The 9407-nt window shown below is 40.8% G+C and overlaps 1 long non-coding RNA gene across 1 annotated transcript; it reads left to right on the forward strand.

The window, feature by feature from the left end:
- The first annotated feature begins 1917 nt into the window (after nucleotides 1-1917).
- On the forward strand, nucleotides 1918-5746 carry LOC143847325 (uncharacterized). Its single transcript, XR_013235010.1, has 2 exons — nucleotides 1918-2495; nucleotides 5394-5746. It is a non-coding gene; the product is annotated as an uncharacterized LOC143847325 (long non-coding RNA).
- Nucleotides 5747-9407: the final 3661 nt, after the last annotated feature.

Here is a 9407-nt window from a genome sequence, read left to right on the forward strand (position 1 = left end):
AGATGTTTCTTTGAACCTGTTGCTTCAACTAGGTATTTTTGCTCTAGAGTTTCCCACAACTTTTTGGCAAATTCAATTCTAAAAAATACATCAAATAACTGATTACTGAGACAACTCAGTATATGCCCTTTACAGAGATAATTATCTCTTTTCCTTTTCTCCGTAAGATGGATTCTAGCAGGTTCTTCCTCATTTTCTAAGGGTTCTGGTTCATTCAAGATGTAGTGTAGGTTTAAAAAGGTCAGAAAGAATCACATCTTTTACCGAAATCCGATCTGTCAAATTTTTTTGATCTCTCGGTTTGGGAAGACATGATGATTAATTTCCAGAAGTCAAAATCTCAAAATTACAGATCACAGATCGTGAAAGATTTGCCTTACGATTGTTAGATATATGATATGCAAATCTGTAATTTGAAGGATTCAAGAATACCTTATGATAATTTAATCCCTTAACTTGTGAAAGCAGAAATCAACAGCAACTATTCTCTGCAAAATTTAACTGTAAAGCAGATAGAGAAAATCGTTAAATCACTTATCGAGTTGAGGCAAGAAGAATCTTCGTTGTCCTTAAGGCAAATCTCACCCCCACTATGACGAATCAACGGTGCAGGCGTCTCAGCGCTTGCCTCCAGGATACAACTCTCGCTCCAGTGGTGTGCACTCACATAGCCCGGATGCCTTAGAACTCGCTTATATGTGCCAAAATTGCCTTGATCAGAAAACTTGGGGAAAATAAAAATTTTAGAAAAATAAAAAGAGGCACGAAGAAGAATGAGAACACAATTTCTTTCTACTTTCTCTAAATCCGATTTTATAGAAAAGCAAGGGAGACGTTGGGGTTAAACGTCGCACTGTTTCAGTACATGAGAAATGTTTCCCAAACGGTCACTAAACTACGATTACGTCGTATCTCAAACGGTAACTGATGAGCACATTTATGTGTGAATTGTAGGTAGGAAAAACATGCATATTTTATGTTTAGAGTGGTACTACTAGGGTATTTTGTGTGTTCCAGGGTTCTAATTGAAGTTTTGAAGGAATTAAAGCTAGAAGAAGAAATATCAAAGAGAAACAACCAATTTCCAAGGTTGACCGAATTTCAAAAGAGACCAACGTGGCTGAATTATACAAAAGCCAAATTATCTCGTAGCACAAAAAATTGATGGTCTAGATCGTCCTATGAGATTTATTAAGCGGCCATGATCAATTCACCTTATGGCCCATTTTTGGAGTGAGACAGAGGGTGAAAATTTTGACTATATACAATCATCCGGACCATTCGTAGGGCAACCCAACCGTTGGATTTGTTGAAATATCCGGACAAGGTACGCTCCCACTAATATTTTTTGCACCACCATTGAGGCTTATTATTTGATGGGTTTAGATCATCAAGGCTCACAAAATTGATGAATCGGATAATCTTGGATCACCTTATTGGAATTGTTTAAGGAGTGCAATTAACATTTATATTATGGCCCAATGAAGTGAACAGTTTGGATCGGCTTGTGGGAATTGATTAGAAGGGACACAATTTATATTGTGGCCTAATTAAATGAACGGTTTTGATCACCCAATAAAATAGACGTGCATGTGTGTTGTTTTTTAAGAAAACACAAGATCGTACAATTAGTATGGGGATGATCCGAATCATCCATTTGGTGAAGACCAATGATTAAAGTAATCAAGAAAAGTGGGGTCCAATAAGGAAGACAAGAAGAAGATGGCAACCTCTTAGTTTTCCTACTTTATACTATTGTTAACAAGCTCCATCTAAAGCCTTAATTAGCAACCCACAATTTCTATTTGTATAAAGATGGTGTCCATCAATGGCTGCAATAATTTGTCATCATCCTTAAACAATTTTTAGCAAGTACCTGTAGACACCCACATTTTGCTTTACTTTAACCAACAATAACCTAATATATGTTTTAGGTCATTAATATCTTGATCTGACTTTACGGATCATCAATCGGGACAAAATAAGATAGGGTCACTTCATAGCCCGAACCCTGATTCCATTCCGAGACCCGATTTCCGTAAATCGTTAGATCAATGGCAGATCTTGACCTGGGTCTAACCATCCAAAACCACCTAACCTCTCCTCTCATCCTAACCATCCAAACCTCACCTAACCTCACCTAACCTCTCCTCTCATCCTAACCATCCAAACCTCACCTAACCTCACCTAACCTCACCTAACCACCTAACCTCACCTAACCTTACCTAACCTCACCTAACCTCACCTAACCTCCTATCCCATTCTCCTATAAATACCCTCTCATCCCACCATCCAAGAAAAAGAAGAAAAAGAACCCCTCTCTTAGAAAATTCATCCCTCTCCCTCATCTCTTCAAGGGTTCGGCCATCCTTGCCGGATCGGGTGATTTTATACGTTGGGTGATATATATCAAAAGCAGTCATTATCAAGCAAGGAATCATCTTCAAGGAATTACCATCAAAGAAAAATCAAACACAAAGTGGGTTTCCAAAGAGGTAGGCATTTATTTCAATTCTATGTAGGGTCTGTTTTCATGCATATCTTTTACTTTAAAAGAAAAACCATGTTAGGAAGCATGTAGGGTCTGTTTTCCCCCTGGTTAGCCTCTGGTTAGACCCTGGTTGCACCCAGGTTCGCTGCTGGTTGCACCCAGGTTCGATGCTGGTTGCACCCTGGTTCCCTACTGATTCGCACCCTGGTTCCCTGCTGGTTGCACCCTGGTTCCCTACTGGTTCGCACCCTGGTTCCCTACTGGTTCGCACCCTGCTTCCCTGCTGGTTGCACCCTGGTTCCCACTGGTTCGCACCCTGGTTCGATATTGGTTCGCACCCTGGTTCCCTGCTGGTTCGCACTCTGGTTAGACCCTGGTTGCACCCAGGTTCGCTGCTGGTTGCACCCAGGTTCCCTGCTGGTTGCACCCTGGTTCCCCTGCTGGTTCGCACCCTGGTTCCCTGCTGGTTCGCACCCTGGTGCACCCTGGTCCGCACCCTGGTTTGTACCCTACTTCCTCCTAGTTAGACCATGGCAAGTCTCGGGTTTGCTCCTAACTTAGACCCGACTCACTTGACCCTAACCATTAACCCAATCCAACCAAGTCATATCCCAACACAATCCGAGTCGCATGTCTGAATCCATTTGGCCGAATCTCATAAGCCCGCCCACTTTGAATTCCGAAAATTCAAACCCTTGATGATTCCAATATGCTCAATTCTTTGATGCAAATTCCCAATTCCAAAATCCCATTGCTATATCAATGTTTTTGAATCTCAAGTCCAATGCTCAAATACAAACCCGATTCCTGATCCAAATACCAAACCTGTTTTCCAAAATCCAAGCAACCTCCCCAGTGGAACTACGTGTGGCTTGATCCCCATCACGGGGTACGTAGGCAATTTGGCACTCCCAAGTTCAGTCGCACCTTTCTCTATCTTTCCCATTCCCTCACACTATTCATCATCTCGATTCATCTCGTGTCTCTCGGAACCATTGGATTATGGTTTCCGTCGTAAGGACCCTTAGAGCCCAATTTAGGAACACCGGTGTCGTGTCGTGTCCTAAGTTTTAGAGAGTCCTAGAGTTAGGAGTCCAGCCTCATCACGGACGTTTGCTATGTATAGCAACCGTGCCATAGGTCTAGTTACACTAGTCACCCAATCTTTCCCTAGGACAAGCCTAGTAAACTAGGATGTAGGCAAACCTGCATTAGTCTAAGGGACCATTTGCATTTAGATGAGAATCATATAGCATCTTAGATGAAATCCTAAGATAATAAAATCCTCAACTTGAATTAAATAACTTCTCCTAAAACTGTTGAAACAGTCAATCCCGTCTAGGTCGGTGTCCTAGTTGAGTTAGGCATAAGTAGCTTAGCTTAGGTGCACCGAACTACGTCGACTCTGATCCCAGTAAGGCTTGGGTACGTAGGCAGCTTGGATGTCTGATGGCATACCACCCGCGAGTCGGCACCACAAACAAATTGTGGTGTTTTGTATATTAATTTTCTTGTAAATGCTTAATCAAATCATTTAGGGCTTTCCATGAAATTAGAATTCTAGGAGAACTTTCACTTAGATTGAATCCAGACAAATTAATAAATCAAGATACACATCTAGGATTCACATTGAAATTAGATCATAGGATGCATATCACTTAGTTCGCACATTAACATAGAGTTGAATGAGCCATTTAAAATAAATTTAAAAGAGTTAGCTTTTGGAATCGAAGACCGATTATCGGGCAGGAATGGTGCATGTGGCGGATAACTCCCCATACCTTCCATTCTCGTAACCAGGTAGCGAGTCTAGATTTCTGGTTAATTACGGGTCCTAGATCCCACATCTAGGTGGCGACTCTGTCAGTCTCTTTCGTGTGGAATTCGGATTGCCTTAGTGATCCGAAGTTCACAGGAAAGATTAATTCAAATCAACATTAAAATGCACACGCCAATCGCGTGGGTACGAGAGACCAAGAGAGAGAGCGCGGCGGCTCGCGCCCCACCCCTCTCGCGGGATCCGGGTACCACAGTCTGGCGACTCTGCTGGGGACCACCTAACTTCATTAAAATTTCAAAAGATAATTCATTTGAATTTAATTTAACTGGCTCATAAAAACTCTATACTTGTTAGATTAGTTTGTCTTGTTTTATTTTCTCTCATCACATTTTACTCGAACTTAATTTAACAAAACCTGAAGGCATCATAGATTGCGCGAACTTATTGCACACACTTACATCACTTGCATCTAAACCCTTGCATCTCACATTCACACACGTCCTATTTTAGGAACCCGGAGTGTTATCTAGCATGGTTGACTGGGATTTCATCACCTGGTGCCTCTGTGCTAGAGAAGCATTCCACCCTTAGCCTAGTACCTTTATGGTGCGTAAACGGATCTATTGTTCACGTACTGATACGCCGGACACTGGTACAGTATATCGAACATGGATTCGCGCTAAGGGAACTCTTGGCCTTACCCCTAGATTAACCCACACATGCATGTAGTATACGAACACATGTGCATCACGTGTGTGAGCCTAGTTTAGGATATCCTACCTATTTGTGTCTAGATTAGGCCGTAGACCATCTTCCAATGGCTACGATCGGTCCTAGGTACACGAACAAAGTCATGAGTCGAGACCTTCTCTCCACTCCGCTAGACTAGGATTAGGGTTGATTCCCTCAGGTAACACTGTTAAAATGTGTGAAGATTAAAAACTTTCCCTTTGGGGTTATGATATAAATCCCATCATTTCCAAAGATCTCATAGGATTAGTCATTCATGATCTATCTGTTGAAAGCAATCTTATGCTATCTCATCTAATCTCTTGATCGTGCGTCTTTCATTCTTCTGTCATACAATTCGATCGTATCTTCATGCCATCCCCTAACTGGCAGGAGCAGAATCTCACAATCTTTCGATTATGCAATCTCATGATCTGATCATGCCTGGTCCAGATGATCCAATCTTAATTGTACCCTTGGTCCTTTCTTACTCTAAGGGCAACATTTTTCAAGAATATTTTGCTAAGTCCTTCGGAGTTTACTCTCATAATCCTTGAACTAGGGGCATTCCCCTATGCGAATCAGTCATCATGGTCAGTACAATTGTTGAGTCCGGTCTTACATTTCAAGGTCAATGCCTAGTCCAGGCAAGTTATCTCTCTTTTTTATTTAGAGTTGTGAATCCTGAGAGGATAGGTCGTCAGATGTAATAGCTTTTTCTTTAAATAAAAATTTCAAGTCAAATAGTTCACTTGTGTCTGTTTCTTAAGTGTGCTTCTGATCTTAAATAAGACTCCCTCCTCAAATGAGGACAAAATTGACGAAACTCCACTTGAGTCACAGCAATTACTTGAACAAGAGGAGGAGCGCCAATCCCAGCTTTTCAAAAATGAAATTGAAGTGGTAAACGCTGGCACTGAAACTTTGATTCAGTAAATGCCGATTGAAAATACATTACCCTCTGAAGAGTGTGAAGAATTGATAAAATTATTTCAAGAATAAGATGATTGTCTAGAAAAGCTACAACCGATACCAGGGGCAAGACATAGTTGGAAAGCTCAAAGAAAATGAAGAAAGTGAGAAGATATATGCTATACAAGGGGCATAGAGTGGAAACAACTTTCATATTTCCAATCAATGACCTTGGTTCTCAAATTCATAAAGCCAACAAATTCAAGATGAAAAGTTCAAGAGCAAACAATGAAAAGTGATCATCAGATATCGAGAGTATGAATCCATAGATGGAGGATGTCAAAGAACAAGTTTCGCTCTATGAAAGTCAAAAGCACGGATTAGAATCTTGAAAGAAGAAGATCCATTATCTCTTACCTGGAAATGCCGTCAAACTCCGCGAAAAAAAAAAACAAAAGAGAAAAAAAAATAAAATAATCAGTACCAGAGGGACTCTAGTAAGCTAGATCGATTCCCAATCTGAACATCGAAAGGCCTCCTTTGGCCGATTAAATCCCAAAATCAAAACCCAATGTCAAAAGAATACCGATTTGCAAACCCTTCGAGCCTAAATCAAATTTTCTTGAAAACCCATCAAACTTGGGGCATTCCCCCGAACTACACGAGACCTGATCCCTACACTGGGGTACGTAGGCAGCTCGGTTAAACCGAGTTCGGTCGATTCAAAAGAAAAAGAAAAAGAAAAATCAATCGTTCCAAAAAAAAAAAGAGGGACAAGTTCCAAAAGAAGAGAAGATAATTATTCCAGAAAGAAAAGAAAAAAGGAAAAAAATCAATTAACCTTCAAACAATTTATCTTCAAACTAGGGGCATTCGCCCTGAACTACACACGACCTAATTCCTACCTTGGGACATGTAGGCAACCTGTTCACAGGTTCGGTCGAAATCTTTGTTGAACCTTAAGCCATTCTTTGAAAAGCCCTATCCTACCTATAAAAGTCCTTCTGGTGTTCAGAACTAATGAGCTAGGTCCTGAGATACAATAAAAAAAATGAAATGATGATGAATAAGAAAAATAACGGAGTTTGAAGATCTGATAGACTGAAAACCTGAAAGGGCGGTCTAGGCAAAATTTAAGATCATTCCCCTGCTAAGTTGAAAACCCGAAAGGGCGGCTTAGGCAAAAGCTAAGGGGATAGCCTGCTGGATCGAAAACCTAGAAAGGTGGTTCAGGCAAAAGTTAAGGCTAGCGCGGTCCGCCAAGTTAAAAACCCTGAAGAGGTGACTTGGTCACGGTAAGAGAATCAGTATAAGAAGGCAACAGCCGGTATCAAGACTGAAGATCAACTGAAGTTCAAGCAAATTCAAGTGATATCCTCAAAACTGGGGGCATTGAAGCTAAGCAATCTTAGGGGTCGTAATTAAATTCTTGAGGCATTACTGTTTCGAGGAAGAAGTCCGGTGTTTACCAATTGAAAAACTATTCCTTGAAAGGATAGACTTACCAAACAAAACATTAACTAAGTCAGAAGCATCACTATGTTTGTCAGTATAGTCAGTCAATCTTTATTATTCTAAGTTCACTCCTTCAGGGCTGCTCAATCCTTTGAGTAGTGCCTTTCATCTAAGTTTTCTCTTTAGAAAGAGTCAATTGTCGTTCCTATGTCCAAATGATGTAACTGTCTTGGTGAAGGAGGCCAGGCCTAGGCAGCTCCCTGCAATTATACCTGAAAGAGCTCGAGAATTTAGTCAAACAACTTCATTTCAAAGAAGATCAGCTCAGAAAAATTCAGAAGTAGAAACATCAGAAAGCCCAGCTTCCGTAAAAAGATCATACCCCAGGAAGGCACCTTAAGCTTGGAAGAACCTCAGGTGCAATGGTGGTTGAGCCAATTTCTCAGAAAGATGAACCATTCAAATTCATAATTCCCTTCCGGTTAGTTATCCTGGTCAAGAAATGTTTATCTAAACACCTGTCAAGAAGCAGATCCCGCTTTTCCATGTTAATATCCAAGAGAGTCGTTGTTCTAAATTACCAATCTCAAATGTCTTGTTCAAGGTTTCAGTTATCAAAATCCCCAGAAGACAAGACCAGCAGTCTCTTTGAGAAAAATCTTGTTGAAGTTTCATAAAAATGTTCCTAATCCATTCTTGCTAGTAATGGTTCTTCGTTCCAAAGGTTTGCCGTTTCATCATTCGTCAAAGTCCTAGTTTCCAACATCTTTGTCGGGCACGATCCATAATATCCCCGATTTCATTGAGTTCAAAAAAATAAAAAATTCATCAAATCCAATCTTACGTCAGATTCAAGTTCATGAAAAATCTCATGTCCTCTTTGAGCCCTTTTGTGAAAGGTGCCTCATTTCTCGAGTCCATTTGTGAATGGTCTCGTCTTCTCCTTGAACCCGTTTGTGAACAGGTTTCTCATTCTCTGAGTCCATTTGTGAATGCTCTAATGTCCTCTTTGAGCCCGTTTGTGAACGGTGCCTCTGTTCTCGAGGCCATTTGTGAATGGTCTCATCTTCTCCTTGAGCCCGTTTGCGGACGGTACCTCATTTTCCAAAAATAAAAAAATTTATCAAATCCAAATCCTTAATTAAAAAAAAAAAAAAAAAAAAAAATATAAAAAAAATCCAATCCTACGTCAAATTCAAGTTCATAAAAAATCTCTAAATTCTTCGAGCCCGTTTGTGAACGGGGCCTCATTTCTCAAGTCCATTTGTGAATGGTCTCGTCTTCTCCTTGAACCCGTTTGTGAACGGTGTCTCATTCTCTGAGTCCATTTGTGAATGGTCTCATCTTCTCCTTGAGCCCGTTTGTGAACGGTGCCTCATTTTCTGAGTCCATTTGTGAATGGTCTCGTGTCCTCTTTGAGCCCGTTTGTGAACGGTGCCTCATTTCTCGAGTCCATTTGTGAATGGTCTTGTCTTCTCCTTGAGCCCGTTTGTGAACGGTGCCTCATTTCTCGAATCAATTTGTGAATGGTCTCGTCTTCTCCTTGAGCCCGTTTGTGAATGGTGCCTCATTTCTCGAGTCCATTTGTGAATGGTCTTGTCTTATCCTTGAGCCCATTTGTGAATGGCGCCTCTTTTCTCGAATCCATTTGTGAATGGTATCGTCCTCCTTGAGCCCGTTTGTGAATGGTGCCTCATTTCTCGAGTCCATTTGTGAATGGTCTTGTCTTCTCCTTGAGCCCGTTTGTGAACGGTGCCTCTTTTCTTCGAGTCCATACAACTATGGTCTCTTATCCTCTTTGAACATCATACATCTATGATGTCTCATTTCCTTGGAATCCGTACAAATACGGTATTTCATTCTCTTCGAGTCCATACAACTATGGTCTCTTATCCCCTTTGAACATCATACAACTATGATGTCTCATTTCCTTGGAATCCTTACAAATACGGTATTTCATTCTCTTCGAGTCCATACAACTATGGTCTCTTATACCCTTTGAACATCATACAACTATGATGTCTCATTTCCTTGGAATCC

The sequence above is a fragment of the Tasmannia lanceolata genome, unplaced genomic scaffold, assembly GCF_043159265.1.
Source record: "Tasmannia lanceolata isolate RefF3 unplaced genomic scaffold, GAP_Taslan_0.1 ptg000015l, whole genome shotgun sequence".
Taxonomy (NCBI): Eukaryota; Viridiplantae; Streptophyta; class Magnoliopsida; order Canellales; family Winteraceae; genus Tasmannia; species Tasmannia lanceolata.